We start from the raw sequence: 12,286 nt of genomic DNA, 5'->3' as shown, positions 1-12,286 counted from the left end.
ACTTTAACAAAAACATATTTTTTGAATATTAGATACTCCCTCCATACTAAAATAGTGTTATGTTAGTATCCAAATTTTATCGTCACAAAGAGGGCACCTTTAGCTTCTAGTAGACCTCAGCTAATTTAAGATTTAATACTCCTAATTAGTGTCCAAACATTCGATGTGACGGGGGCTAAAATTTAGCCCCCTCCTCCCAAACACCCCCTTAATTGTTTCCTTTTTTGCGATGGTCATCATGTGTTTTTATAGTGGTTTTATTTGCTGGAGCGCACCACATTCACATACGGCGACGGTACGTTAATATATTTGCAAAGCCGCGTTTAGTTTGCGTCCCTGTGGCTAGCATGGGCTCTTACTGGCTGGGACGACCGGGATGGTTTCAACGTCAAAGAGGTTAATCAGATTAAAGGTGCTGGGAAGGGGGTAATCAACTCTGCAAAATTCTGGGAGTAGGTAGGTGTCCATGTTGCAAAGCTGCAGTAGTGTGTGCTTTCAAGGAATATGTTTTTTCTTCTTCTTTTTTTTTTCTCCGACTAGTGAGACAAATTTTGAACACAGAATAACTTGTTTTTTTTTGACGGAGGGAGCAGTGACCAATAGGGTGATTGATTCCCAAGCAAGCAATATAATGGGCTTGCCCGGGGGAAGAAGAGGGAAGAACGAAGTCTCTAACTCTCTATTTGCTATCCTATGTGTACGTTAGAGGAATCCTTGGTTTGCAACCGGAAAGTTGGTGGGGTGGCTTCTGTTGCCACTTAACAAAAAAAAAATCGTATTATACATAGCAGACTTCCATATGCTACTGAACATGCATTTCCTAACAGAAAAGAACAACCCCATCCTTTTGTGACAATTCTATTGTACGAAAGCGGCAAGCATGTGAAGAGCAAACGGAAAAAAAAAAGTGAGACTTTTTGCTAGCATTCGATAGCACGTAACGAACTGCCTCCATGCCTTTGCATAGTAGAGGACTAAAGATGTTGCTGTTTTGTATGAGGTCTTCTGGTTATTTTGTATGGTAAGTAGGCGGTCATCTGGTCGTAGGTGCCGTTGGTGGCTTTCACTGCAGTGCTGTACGTTTTGAGCTATATGGTGGGGTCGGAGCGGCCATCGTACTTTTCATTGATGGCCGGCTTGAACGAGGCAGGCCACTCAACGGCCCTGAGGTGGAGAGTGAAGGCGGCGAAACCATCGATCGCCGTGTCATCGTCGTCCTCGAGGTTTGTATTAACGACGGGTGGTACCCTGGGGCATCCACCGTTGTTGCGCCTGGGTGGGACGTAGGTGTCTTCAGGTGCCGTACATGCGGTTGTAGTTGACATGGCGACGCATCTCATCTTCTTAGCGTCGGCGATCCTCCCATTCTGTATCACGGTCTAGCCTGCCAGGAGCACTGTAGTCGCGGTCATACTCAGCGCGGCGGTGGAGCTTGGCTTCTTCCCGCTCTTGGTGGTGGTTGTTGAGGTCAGCGCGGAGGTCGCGTAACTCTTCATGAAGGTCACGTTGCCGACCTTGTCTGCCATGGTCCTCGCCATCGCCTCTTCTGCCACAGCGGCAGTTGTCGTGGTTGTCGAGTTGGGCGTTGTTGGCGGGTGGGTTGGCGGGCTGCTCCACCTCATCTTCACGGACGGGCTCCAGTTGACCTCCCGCGCGGTTACCGTGATCGTCTCGGTAGTGACCTGATCCGCAATGAGCGAATCGGCTTTGGGAGTACCGGGTAGATGTGGACTGGGAGTATGCTGACCGACTGTGGGCTCGCTCTTCAATCTAGGTGTTGGCAATACAGATACGTGCCCGGATCCGAGGAGTGGCTCCGAGTCTGGAACATTTTCTAGGTCGGCGAAGGCAGTCCCCAGGTTAGGCTAGGGTGTGGTGAAGATGTTGTGGCCAGCCTCCTCGAGGTCGGCTTGTAGATTGCAGGCGCGCATAGGGCGCCTGCGTCTACCCTAGCCACCATCCTGGTTGGCGTTGTCACCATCGTTGGCGCGTGGAGGGTCGACGTTGGCGGCGGGCAATGGTCAGCGCTGGTTGCCTGCCGCCCCTGCTCCCGCGTCAACAGCAGGTTGTTGGCATTGCTGGGCGTCAGCTTGCTCCCATTGACGCCGTACTGCACGGTCCCGGTTCTTGCGTTACGACCTGCTTCCTGAGAAGAGGTTTCGCCATCCCTGGGAGGATCGTCGGAGGAGACCACGAAGGCTTCGCGATCCGGTGTGGTGAAGTTGCTCTCGACGTCATCTCCATAAGGGTTTGGAGTCAAGACGATGCGGGGATCTGGAACTCACCATAGTCCGGAATCTGGGCGGGTTCGAGTGGGTCTTCAGATTGGATCTGAAGAGACTACGTGAGTTTCATGAAAAACGTGGCAACCGAGTTCCTCAGACCTAAAGGGGGCGAGGGAAGGACCCTACGCCGATCTTGTTGGGCGTAGCGCCGCCTCGGAGAGATCAATGCACTCAGCAATTGTGTTGCTGATGCGATCTAGCTCCGCGATCAAGTCGGAGGGCGTATGTGGGCGGGTTGCAGCAAGGATGTTGGGGATCCTCTCGGAGAGGGAGAGATCGCCGACCTGCTGGGCATGCGACGTGATGATTCTCGGGTGAAGACCTTGCTCTGTCGAAGTAGATCCGACGGATGCTGAGTTGGCGGCGGACGCCAAGTCGTCGATAGCAGCGGTGGAATCGAAATCCACCGGCATGGTCCCGAAGCGAAGTTGGATCGGGTTGGTGAGGATGTCCTTCATGCTCTCGGGGAAGATGACGCCGGGGCGAGATGCCATCAAGCTCGCTGGGGAGGATCTCATAATCACCCCTACGTGGCGTGCCAACTATCGGATTTAGTAGCCTAGCAGTCCACCAGGGGTTACCCAAGTGGTTGATTTGTAGGCAGAGAGGATCGCGAGACAAGAACTTGAAGGTGATCACAAGAACATGAAGGTTTAGATAGATTTGGACCTCTAGATAGTAATACCCTACGTCTCTTATTCTGATGGGTTGTATTGCTTTGCGTGGGTGCGAAGTACAGATTGGATTGGATTGCCGTCGGGAGACGCCTTTGGTCGCCTTATATAGCTGACGACCTAAGGTTACAAATCGATTTAAATCTAATCTAGTCGGTTGTTACATGGGAAGCAATCCCACTCGGATTACAACAAGTATCCCGCAATATCTGGGCTGATCGGCCTCCTTAACTTATACTCCAAGTATCTTTACGTTCTTAACCCACACATTCTGATCGGATGGACCACTTATCAGGACCGGCAAGTATCCTAGTCGGTGAGGACCTATGAGGTACTTATATCTCTCACACAGATTATGTGAGATTGACAGGACGTTGTTCGGTCATCTCTGACCTGAAGAACCACTCACTGGGTCTGTTACTCTGGCCTAACAGCTGCTTTGCACGAATTAAACTGCTGGGCATGGCGATCCATGCACACCGCATGAGATTTCTTTGCGCCTATACCCATGTCGATGAGCGTGGTAAGATGGCCGCACTTTAAAAAGATCATCATGGCCGGGCTGAATGGTGCTCTGCCTAACAAAGGGTGTGATTTGTGATTCCGGAGCGTCTAGCATGGAATGAACTGGGGATGCTGGAAATTGCCAAACCTTTTGCAGTCAGCTGTTTGCTTACTCTTTCGTCAGAGGCCTTTTAGTCCCAGCTGCTTGGTGTTTGCATGCGGATTTGCACGGTGGAAGCTGGAAATTGAGCGTGTGCTGGGATGGATGATGATGAGACGGCAACAGCCATGGACTTATTTTGGAATTAGCATGGGCTGGGTTTGTGGCCCGTGTATCCTACTTTGCCCATGTAAAGGCCCATCTGGAAAAGCCGAGGCCTACTTTCGGTAGTGGTACCAATCCCAAAAGGAGAGAATGGCATTTTCCAGAGAAAGAGATTGGACAGTCAGATAGAAGCACTAAAAAGAAGATTAGTACCAATCATGTAATGCTCGGGATTTTTATTTTTGAATTCCACATGACTACTATAGATTCTACCTCAACAAATCTAATCAACTTAGGATGGGATTTTGACTCCAGCTGTCCTTCATGGGATTCCATGTGCAAGAGGTCGTTACTGAATGCTAACCATGCCTCTCCCTGTCCAGATTGTTCAGGCGCCCTGGGGTCTCTGGTCACACGGTGGCATGTGATTCCTAGGTTGCCGATCCTGTTTTCCTGGCGACCTGCTCGCCACCCTTTGAGTTTACTCGCCGCTATATATGATACCACTATACAACCAGTCACTGTTGACTGGCCGCGATCTCATCGATCGTCTTATATTCGTCGCCGCAGACCGAGGGCCAGGGGCCAGGGCCCATGGATTAGGGCCGAAGAAAGAGCCCTTGAAATTCTGTCCCGGCGATAGCTTCGGTTGCGTGCATGCCTGACTGCACACGGTACATAAGCATTTGCTGGCTGCCTGGCCTGACATCTATCCGAACATCCACGTCGATGCCCAGGACAGTCCACGTGAATACGTGATCTTGCTAGGAGTCAGTGTTTCATTGTGTTTTTTAAAATATTATTTTGGATGAGTCAGAATCGAGTGACTTTTCATCAAGTCTGGAGACATCAACGGAAGTGCTTCGGTTGTGGTGGGCTGCAGTGCTCAACAGGAACTCTGGATTTTCCATCGTCAGCTCAACCTGCATACCAGAACGTACCATGGGTGGTTGCAGAACGTACCATGGGTGGTTGCGGGGAGAGGTGATCGTCGTCATTGCCATTCAGAGGGGTGGCCGGATTGCAGCGCGGCCTTACCTCTGGGGACGCTTCACGTGGCTGTGGACGAGGACGGGGCTCCGATCTTGCTCGTCGTTCGGTGCGTCGACGTTGATAGCGTTCACGGCTGCGGCCACGCATGCCGCGCTCGTTGGGAGCCAAAGCATCCTGGGAAGCTTGGTGGCTGCTACGATGCTCTAGGATGGGGCCGTTCTTGGCCTCGCCACCCTCGAGCAGGTGCCGACGTTCGCCTGCTGCATAGCTCCTGTCCTGGCGATGGCCCCTTCTCGATTCCGAGAGCTCCCGTTCCCGCTCCTTGGGAGCGCGCGAGAGGCTCCGGAACAGGTGGGAGCTCCAGCTTTCCTCCTTGCGTCCGCGGCGCTCGTTGTTGTCGTCGCTGTAGTCGTCATCGTCGCGGTGATGCTTCTCACGATGGTCACACGGAAGAGGGTCGTCGCGATCCCGTGGCACACGCTCGCCGTCGATGATCCTGTAGTGCCACTGTTAGTTTGATCTCATCTGACTCGGTCCAACGATCAAGTCAGACTCCTCGATTGCGCCCTGATCGGGAGCGCCCAACCAAACATGGTTAGCGGGTCTTCGTCATGCAGCGCTATAAAAAGAGAAGGTGGGAGCCGAGGGCATGCACGCCAAGGTTCGCCGTGCCTACCAGACCCACCGACCAAACCCTAGACCCGATCTAACTAGGGAAGCACCGCCGCCACCTCGCCACCACCATCTCCGCCCTTGCCGTCAATACTGCCGTCACCGCCATGGCGAGCTCGTCCTTCAAGCCCGATGGTGGTGCCTCTACTCTCTCTACTCTCCCTCTCTCTCGGTCTTCTTTATTAGTCATAGTACACATTGTTTTAACCTAAGAATCAAGTTATTTACCCGCTAGATTCACACCTAGAGATCCTATATATCTATCAATGGCATCAGGAGCCTAACCTAGTGTGTAGATCTAGTCGGGGAAGTTTGCACCGAAGCAATTAGAAGGAGATATTTCGAATCAGAGGAAGAATTCTAACCCTAAGCAGAAAGGGGAAGTGAGAAAGAAAGAGGGTTGGGGGAGCTTACCTTCACCGGATCCACTCTGGGAACACAACAGAGACGCTGCGCGGCAGGATGCCTAGGGCACTGTTGCTAGAACGTTCGACGGCGGCGCACTCACCCTAGGGCGAGCACGCGCGCCGACGAGGGGACCGGCGGTGGCGCCGCCACTCGAGCGCACCCGCCGGCGAGGGGACCGGATCTCCTCCGGGAAGGGGCCGCCATGAAAGGGGGCTGCTGGGCTCTGGTTTGCTGCACCACCGCCTTCACCTGCTCTGCTTGGCGCTGCCGGCTCACCCGCACTCCGCTGCTCTCACTCGGTTAGGGGCAGATGGAATGTGCTAGGGTTCCGGGGGAGATGGCGTGGGCATCGGTTTTGATCCGATCAAATCGTTGGACGGCCGTCCGATCAAGATGAACAACCAGCACTAGCCGGACCGGCTTTCGGCCCAGGTGGGTGACGAGTTTGCCGGCCCAGACCCAGGTTGCGGCCTGGGGAAGCCTTCGCGCGCGTTAGCGCTGCTAGGCTGGGCCGCTTCCTCGTGTGGGCTGGTAGAACAGTAAGGTTTAGGCCCAAGCGGGTGCCAGGAAGGATGGGTTGTGTTTTCGCTGCCCTGCGCGCTGGCACATGCAGGCCGTTAGCTGGGCCATTTCCGCGAGTGGGCAAAAATCAGCCCAGGCGGAGGGAGGAGGCTGGGCCAAGTCGTATTCTCGGTCAGGCAACATGAACAGTAGAGATTGAGCCCTTTTCTTTTTTCTTTTTCCAGTGAGTTTTCAATTTTTTTGAAAATTGAATTAAGGCTCAAATAAAATTAGTTTTAAGGAATTTTCCTATGGGTAAAATTCAAAATTAAGTCTAAGTCCCAGTAGCAACCTTTTGCTGATTTTTTAAGTATTTTTGCATCTATTTTTCTGATTAAATTGGAACCAACGTGAAAATTTAATTGGAAAATGGATTAAGAGTGAGATAAGATGAGAATAAGTAATGTTATTATCTGTCATATCTTTAAGTTCAGAAAATTATCCTAAGTTTCCGCTGTGTTAAGTTTGAGATAAGTTGGATTTTTGGCATTATTTGCCAATTTATGCATTAAGTTGAAGTTGTTGATAAGGTTATTATGGTAATAAGTTTTATTTTACCATTATTGATTATATTTCTGCCCAACGATGATATAGAATCAATATTAAGAAGTTTCATATTTTAATTTAACCAACATTGAATTAACTCAATTTTTTCAGAATTTTTATTTTGAGGCAATCCTTTGAGTTATATCTCATTGATAGAGCCCCTCAATGGAGGGAATTATGGCTCATGGCAAGAGAAGATTGAGATAGCGCTTGTGTTGTCGTACATTGTTCTAGCACTGACTGATCCCTGTCCTATTGCTCCTGAGGATCCCGTGAGGGGTGAGAATGAGAGCGAAGAAGATTTCAAAACTCGAGTGCATGATTATGCACCAATTAGAATGAAGTACGATCTTGGTCGTGCATAGTGGGATCAGTTAAACCAAAAGTGCATGATGGTGATTAAGAGCTCCATTGTGGAGGCAATAAGGGGAGCAATCCCAGAGTTTAACACTGCTAGAGAGTACCTCAGGAAGGTGGAGAGTCAGTTTACCGGCTCTTCAAAGGCTTATGTAAGCACTCTCATTAAGAGGCTTGTTACTGAGAAGTACACTAGTGGTGTAATAAGGGAGCACATAATGAGGATGAGTAACATGGCATCCAAGCTCAAGTGTGACATATCAAGTAATTAAGAACAAATCAAGAGCAATTAAGAAAGAGATTAGAGACAAATCAACATTTGTAAAGATCAAAGGCTAATCAAATGTTGCAAGTGTCAAAACACCCCTTAATGGTGCTCATTTGTGAAGTAATTAAAAACAGATTCTACATAAGAACTCAATTTTTGGCCAATATAAAGGTGGTAGATCTCTTCAAATTGAACAACTTTCATAATTGGCACTTTTTCTAATTTTGAGTGGAAGGTATTCAAAAACTGGGTTGAAGTTTGGCCAAAAATTCAAATTTAGTTCATAACCGGTTTGGGCGGCGTTCCACCAAAGTTCCCTCATAATTATCTCCAAATTTAGCAAGCTTTTCACCTATTGTCCTGTGTAGAAGTTGGAGCCTATAGTTTGGTCTCAAGCATTTGTATTTGAAGTTTCTCTCATGCAGTTCAAATTTTGAGAGAAAATCGGCACAAAAGATCCGCCCCTCGCACACCACATGGGAATGCCATGTGCGCTGAGCGCGGTCCGCACGCCGCGGTGAGTTCGATGGCACCACGTGGCGCTACATCTTTGCCACCGCCGCACTACCCAACCGCCAGCAAAACAGCAACAGCACTGGGCCAGCAGCTTGCCCACTCAGCGCGCGCACGATTCTCCCCTTGGCATGCCACATCCCCGCCGCCCAACCCACGACCGCGAAACACCGCGCGCCGGTGCAAGCCGCGCCACCGTTGGCCACTCACGCACGCCCGCCCATTGCCGCCATCGCGTGGCCACTGCCTACCTCGCCAATGTGCGAAGACCCTCGCCATGGAGTCTCACTCCTCCTTCATCCCCTTTGCCGCTATAAAAGGGCCGCTGCCCAAACCGCCGGCCATCCTTCACACCTCCGCCGCCCGCCATTGACACCGCCTCATGGAGCCCTCCCCTCCGGCCACCACCGTCACCGTCCAAGCACCCGAGAGACCTTCCCGACCCTCACTGCCCCTCCCTAGCCCCACAGCCGGGCACCACCGTCGCCACCCTCGCTGGAGTCTGAGCCGAAGCGGCATGCCTGCCACTGCTCCACCGAGCACCGTCGTTGGCCACCCTCCGACCTCAAGCTCTGCACCAGCCAAGTCGCCGGTGAGCCCCTCATCACTGTCTCGCCCTTAGCCTGTGCCCTCGCAACCGGACCTCGCCAGAATAGCATCGCCCGCGTCGCCGGCCAGCTCCAAGGGCCACATTGCGAGCTAAAGTTTTATCCCAGGATCTTTAGTGCACAAACGTAGGGGTCTCACTGTGAGATTTTAAAAAGCCTAAGGGGGTTCTGTAAAAGTGAAAACTCAAAGTTGAATAAAAGGCAATTAAATGGCTGCAAACTTCAAAAATGCATAGAAAATTGTAGAAAAAGATAAAAATGTGAAACTTATTTTTTGAGTTCACGATGATGTCAGGTTATTTAAAAAATGTTTAAGTGCATGTCACTATTGCATATCTGATGCTATAATTTATTTTGTTCTGGACTTGTTAAATGCCTTACAAATCATGTGATGGTCTAAAAATTGTGAAATAGATTTTGTTAGTTTCCATTCAATATGTAGGTTCCAAATCTGCAACTTGTGTTAGTAGAATCTATGGTGTTTATACTATTTTTAATTTAAATACTTATTTGCTATCTTAATAATGTTATTTGCATGATAATTAGTGGAAAGTTGATAAAAATGCGAAATAAATTTTGCTAGCTTCCTGATGCTAATATCTGACTAGTAAAAATACTTGTTCTTGATAAATAGGTGTTCCTTTGGCTTAAAAAAAGTGCATGACAATTAATCTCCTTATTGTGGACTAAATAATCCTCATGCTCATAAAATCTTGAAAAGTTTACAGTAGCATATATTAGTGTTGAAAACCCTTCTATAAAATTTGTAGCACTAAACTGATGATAGAACTCTAGATGTAAATCATTCTTTATATCTGCAGAATAACCATATTTGATTTTTAGTTAATTTTCTAGTTGTCAAATCCATCTTAAATTTTTACGGTAGATTTCTTATTCAGAGGGAAAGATCCTGTAAAAATTCCATTTTCATTTTCTGAAATATTTATTCAGGATTGAAAGCTAGTTTAATTATTATTAATAATTACTATTAGAACTTGTAGGCTCACAAGTAGTTATTGTGCTTTTCATCAGTAACATGATCACTCCTAAAAAGGTTGCCAAACAGTACCAACATGACACCACCTATTATGTTTTGAATAATAAGTTTCTAAGAATTTTATATGTGTACACAATCACCATCAAAATAAAAGCTATATTTTCTTCGCAACCAACCTCGTTTTGTGAAGAAAAGAATTATTATAAACTTGTCCAAGTGAATGTGGCCAAAAGTAAAGAAAGGTTTATAAACTTGTCTAGGTGAATGTGACCAAAATATACCATATGCTTTTGTAATGATTAACGAGGTGAAACCTACGTCGGGAAAGATTATAAATGAAATCTTATGCATATGCATCTCGTGTAGAAGCTAACCTCGTGGACGGAACTTACGAGCTCGAAGAAGGACACTTTCCTATTGAGCTGAACTTGATCGAGGTGACTCAAGACCCGAATCAAGATTCGAAAGAGCCCTAGGCTAACCTAGGACAAGAAGGCAAGCCCTGGAGCATAACCCTAGTTTCCAAATTTAAACAGTATTCTTGTTATTTATGTTTGTACATTAAGTTCATAGGAGTTGTATTGAAACCCTAGTTGCATGCTTCCTAGTACCCCTGTTTGGAATACTAGCATGTTAGGTCGCTTAGTTGCCATGCTAAATAGGGACATGGTAAAAGTTGAGTGATTTCCTGTCACTCGCGAGCTATAGGAGTTGCCTGTGTACTTATGTTGGAATCATAAGGATGGTGGGCGGGGCTGGATGCAATGTTCCTGGATTGGTTGATGCCTCGTCTGTATAGAGGAAATTGCTAAGGTCGAAACATGTTAGTTGATTCGGGTCTTGAGTCGCCTCGATCAGGTTCAGCTCAGCAGGAGAGTGTTCTTCTTCAGGTGCCGGGACGAGCTCATAAGTTCCGTCCGCAAGGTTAGCCTCTACACGAGATGCATATGCATAATATTTTATTTATAATCTTTCCTGACGTAGGTTTCACCTCGTTAATCATTACAAAAGCATATGGTGTATTTTCGGCCACATTCACCTAAACAAGTTTATAAACTTTTTTTTTCCTTTTGGCCACATTCACCTAGAATGGTTAATAACATTTCTTTTCTTCACAAAACGAGGTTGGTTGGGAAGGATACATAGCGTTTATTTTCATGGTGATTGTGTACACATATAAAATTCTTAGAAACTTATTATTCAAAAGATAATAGTTGGTACTGTTTAGCAACCTTTTTAGGAGTGATCATGTTACTGTTGAAAAGCACAATAATTACTTGTGAGCCTACAAGTTCTAATAGTAATTATTATTAATGATTAAACTAGCTTTCAATCGTGAATAAATATTTCAGAAAGCATCCATTAATATATAAAAATGGAATTTTTATAGGAGCTTTCACTCTAAACAAGAAATCCACTGTAAAAATTTAAGATGGATTTGACAACTACAGAATTAACTAAAAATCGAATATGGTTATTTTGCAGATATAAATAATGATTTACATCTAGAGTTCTATCATCAGTTTAGTGCTACAAAATTTACAGAAGGGTTTTCAACACCAACATATGCTACTGTAAACTTTTCAGGATTTTATGAGCATAAGGACTATTTATTCCACAATAAGGAGATTAATTGTCATGCACTTTGTTTAAGCAAAAGAAACACCTGTTTATCAAGAACAAGTATTTTTACTAGTCGGATATTAGCATCAGGAAGCTAGCAAGTATTATTTCGCATTTTATCAACTTTCCACTAATTATCATGCAGATAACATTATTAAGATAGCAAATAAGCTTTTAAATTAAAAACAACATGAACACCATAGATTCTACTAACACAAGTTGCAGATCTGGAACCTACATGTTGAATGGAAGCTAACAAAATGGGTTTTACAATTTTTAGACCATCACATGATTTATAAGGCATTTAACAAATCCAGGGCAAAATAAATTATAGCATCAGATATGCAATAGTGACATGCACCTAAACACTTTTGAAATAACCTAGACATCATCAGGAACTCAACAAAACAAGCTTCACAGTTTTATCATTTTTCTACAACTTTTTATGCATTTTCTAAGTTTACAGCCATTTAAATGCATTTTATTCAACTTTGAGTTTTTGCTTTTACAAAACCCCCTTAGACTTTTTAAAATCTCACAGCAAGGGCCCTACATTTTTGCACTAAAGACCCTAGAACAAAACTTTAGCTTACAATGTGGCCCTTGGGGCCGACCGGCGGCGCGGGCAGCACTATTCCAACGAGGTTTGGCCGCGGGGGCACGAGCTAAGGGCAAGAAGGTGATGAGGGCTCACCAGCAACTTGGCCGGTGTAGAGCTTGAGGTCGGAGGGTGGCTGGCGATGGTGTTTGGTGGAGCAGTGGCAGGCGCGCCACTTCGGCTTGGACTCCGGCGAGGGTGGCGGCGGTGGTGGCCGGCTATGGGGCTAGGGAGGGGCAGTGAGGGTCAGGAACGGCTCTGGGGTGCTTGGACGGCGATGATGGTGGTAGGAGGGGAGGGCTCCACGAGGTGGTGTCAATGGTGGGCGGCGGTGGTGTGATGGGCGGCCGACGGCGGTATGGGCAACGACCCTTTTATAACGGCAAAGGGGAGGAAGGGGGAGTGAGACGCTAG

Source organism: Setaria italica, chromosome IX, assembly GCF_000263155.2.
Source record: "Setaria italica strain Yugu1 chromosome IX, Setaria_italica_v2.0, whole genome shotgun sequence".
In the NCBI taxonomy this organism is placed as follows: Eukaryota; Viridiplantae; Streptophyta; class Magnoliopsida; order Poales; family Poaceae; genus Setaria; species Setaria italica.
The sequence above is the reverse complement of the archived record's forward strand: the minus strand, read 5'-3'. Positions refer to the sequence as shown.